At 37.2% G+C, this 3,871-nt stretch overlaps 1 protein-coding gene and 1 pseudogene across 2 annotated transcripts in view; one reads left to right on the top strand and one right to left on the bottom strand.

Annotated features, from left to right (window-relative positions):
- Positions 1-3,871, bottom strand: part of LOC119595803 (alpha-mannosidase 2C1-like) — a 39,237-nt gene that overhangs the window by 17,222 nt on the left and 18,144 nt on the right. The gene's annotated exons all lie outside the window — the stretch shown is intronic.
- LOC119595804 overlaps positions 3,136-3,871 on the top strand; it is a 1,911-nt pseudogene continuing 1,175 nt past the window's right edge.

Below are 3,871 nucleotides of genomic sequence, written 5' to 3'. Positions count from 1 at the left end.
TTTTTTTTGGAAAAATCGTAATTTCAATGAAAAAGTATTATAAAAAAGCAAAATAGCTTTACAAACTTATTATTATGAATTGTATGTAATTGACATAGGCTCAGCAGTTTTGCATGGGTGAAAGAACATCCCCATCCATTAGGAGAAGATAAAGATACAGGTGAAGGCAGGACGGTTCACCCCAGTTGGTGGAACGTGGGTGGAAAGGGATGGCCTCCTTCCCAGGTATGCTTGTGAATGGCAGAGTCAAGCTTCAGTATTTTTTTAATGAAACTATCATACAGAAGTAAGAATCATAAGAACACACACACAGCTCACACCAACAGCACACACCAAATGCACACACTAACAGGCACCCCACACACACACCAACAGGCACCCCACACACACACACCAAATGCACACACACACCAACACGCCACACGCACACACACACCAACACGCACACACACACCAACTCGCCACCACACAACACGCAACACGCTAACTCGCACAGCACACCAACACGCACACGCACACCAACACACACACACACACACACACACACACACACACACACACACAAATATCAAAAGCAACACAGAAGGGTTACTAACTCATTAATGAGAATTGTAAAATTGTTACTTCAAACATGAAATTTTATTTCCATTTTATGATAATGTTTCTATTTTGTGCTTAGTGGAGAGTCATTCATGGGGCAGTTCCTCTCGGTCAACTTTTCTTCATGAGGGAATCGGCGTCAAGTGTAAAGAGTTTGGGCTTCCAGATACTTTGGTTATTTTTCCCAGATTCCACAGATTTGTCAGGTGTGTTTCCATGTCAGTGTTTTTGAGATAGGGTTTTGAATTTACTCGAATTTCTTTATATATAATGTCTTAGTTAATGATGCAGCTGTATTCTGTGTGTGTGTGTGGTTTGTGTGTGTGCATAGTTGGAGATATTGTTGTTAGTTCAGTGACAAATGAAATCTGCCTTGTTATATTCCTTTATTTTAACAGCATTTTGGAATTAGTCGCTTTCTAACTCAAAAGTTGAGCTGGAGCTTGGTGAACAAGTTCCCTCACCATAACTTCTTTTGGGGAAGGACTGGATGGCAGCACTGTCCTTGCTCACTTCCCACCTGGAGGACTCCTATGAAAGAATGTCAAGTGAGTGGGACAAAAGGGATTTTACAAATGGAGCTAGTACTCACTTTGGGTTATGGGGGTTAGGGAAAAATTTTCTGTGGTTAAAACAAGAGAAAAGGGCAAAAGACAGGCCCCCCTTTCCCTGCCAGAATCTATATCCATTTTTTAAAGCCGTAGATCCTATGCTCAAGGAATTTAATTGATTCAGCTCATGTTTGACACCACAGTGTTGATGAGGCCATAAGACAGTCAATAATCTTGAGGACAAAGGTCGTGTCTCCACTTCCGCCTTCCTGTATGGCTATGGAGATGGAGGTGGTGGACCTACGAGAGACATGCTGGAGAGAGCCAGGCGACTGAAGGATGTGGATGGATGCCCAAAGTAAAGATTGTTCCATTCTGTTTTAAGAAACCATTATTCCTGTTTTCTGAATAGAAGTTAGGGCCATCTGCATAGGCTGATTATTTATCTGTGAAGTTGTAGAATTAGTTAGAATCATTCATATTTTTTTTTCGTTTTTTCTTATCTGTTAAATGCTTTGTAATATTGTTACTGTTTTTATTGTTTTCTTATGACTTCTATTATTAATGCCATTGTGGTTACTCTTGCCATTTTAATTGTTACAATTCTTATAGCTTTCTTTCTAATTATTGTACATTGTGAAATATAATGGGTAATGATAATATTATCATCACTTATTATTTTTATTGTTATTATTTCTATCTTCATCTTCATCATTATCATTATTGTCATTGTCTTTTATTTTTTATTTTTTATTTATTTTTTTTTTTTTTCTTTCCCTTTTCACCTTTTATTTATTTTTTTTTATCTTGTCTGTTTTTCATCATTTGTTATCATGATCATCATCATCTATCTCTATCTCTGTTCCATCCCCTACTTCTTTTTCTCCCTGTGAAGGATGGAGCACATGTCTCCCGATGACTTCTTCCGGCGTTTGGAATCAGAAAAGCACAACTTGTGTCGCTGGGTGGGAGAACTTTACCTTGAGTTACACAATGGCACTTACACATCACAGGTTAGTATGATATTATCACTATATAGAATGTTGTACTAAAAGTGTATTGATTTAAAAGTATCATACCAATTTCTATTAATACAATTTGCATAGATCAACAAAATAGAATATATTTGTATGCATAATTTTGATTAATATTTTCTCGACAGGCTAACACTAAACGTTTAAACCGCGAGTGTGAATTTGCACTCAGGGATGCTGAATTGTTTCTTGCTATCACTGCTATGAAAGGTGGCCTAGACAGGCAAACAATTTACAGGTAATATATATAAAGAATGATTTGTGTGTTATTTCTCAGTCATGTATGTTTTGTAATCATTATATATATGTTAAGTCAAATGCTTTTTGTTTTTATTAAGAATGTTTTCTTTCTATTCTTTCAAAGTCGAATATCAATTTATAATTGTCAGATATCATAGGTATGTGTGTGTGTGTGTGTGTGTGTGTGTGTTTGTGTGTTTGTCAGTCTGTCTGTAAGTCTATCAACTTGATTAGAAATAAGATGAAGCCAATTATTTGTTGACATTGCTTCACCAGACACCATGATGCCCTTGTTGATGCCTGGAAGAAGGTCCTGCTCAACCAGTTTCATGATGTGTTACCGGAACCAGTATTGGGATCGTGTACAAAGACAGTGACCAGCTCTACAGAGAAGCCTTGACTGCTGCTGCAAAGACCAGAGTTGCATGTTTGCCACACATAATGCATGGTAGGGGAAGTGATTTCATTTCTTCTTTCATGGTCTATTAAAGTGATGCATTCACATTCTATTCCAGTTTACTTTTTGTTTTATTTTATTATTATTATTATTATTATTATTATTATTACTTTTTTCTTCTTGATTAGAGTCTGCCCACCAAGGATCCAGAGAGCAAGCTGTGGCAGTGAACACTCTCCCTTGGCAAGTGCATCAGGTCATCAACCTCAAGGAGGACTGTGATGAACCAACCAGGAAGCGCATGCGGGTAGAAGGGGAACTGAATGAGGCTGCTGGTGGAGGTCACTATATTGCCGTAGAAATGCAAGGCATTGGGTGGTCAAAACTCACCCCATAAACCCCCCAGCTGTGAAAGTTTGTGAGTGGTTTGACGACAGATTGGTAAAGTCTAGAATAGATATTTCACTGAGATCATCATCATTGTCATTGTTATTATTATTTATTATTATATTCCATGAGATCAGTGTACCTATTTTTTTTCTGCATTCCAGGGATGGAAAAAGACACCTTTGTTCTAGAAAACAGCTACATACGAGCAGAGATTAACAAAAACGGGCAAGTGACAAGTCTAGTGCTTGCTGACCAGCCAGACCAGGATGTATTTAGAACACCAGATGGGTCACAGTGTACTGGGAATCAATTGATGATTTACGATGATATTCCTCTGTACTGGGATGCTTGGGATACTATGGATTATTACTTGGAAACAGCAAAGATCCTGAACGAAAAGCAGGTTGGTGGGGCCATTGTGCTTATTAGAGCGATTTTTTCTTTTTCTTTCATTTCTTTATCATTAAGGGAAGGGTTTAGTTGTAGAAAAATTTAAACAGGAATTAGGAATAACCTTGAAGTAGTTCATTCTTATGAATAATTTTTAAAAATAAATTTTGATAATTAATTTCAAGCAAAAAATTTAAGCAAGATTTTCAGTATTTGTTATGGTATGCAATTTGTCATGTTTATCCTAATTTTCAGAGTGGCTGCATACT

This window comes from Penaeus monodon, chromosome 36 (genome assembly GCF_015228065.2).
Source record: "Penaeus monodon isolate SGIC_2016 chromosome 36, NSTDA_Pmon_1, whole genome shotgun sequence".
NCBI classification, from domain to species: domain Eukaryota; kingdom Metazoa; phylum Arthropoda; class Malacostraca; order Decapoda; family Penaeidae; genus Penaeus; species Penaeus monodon.
Note: the sequence above shows the minus strand (reverse complement) of the source record. Positions and strands in the feature narration are given on the sequence as shown.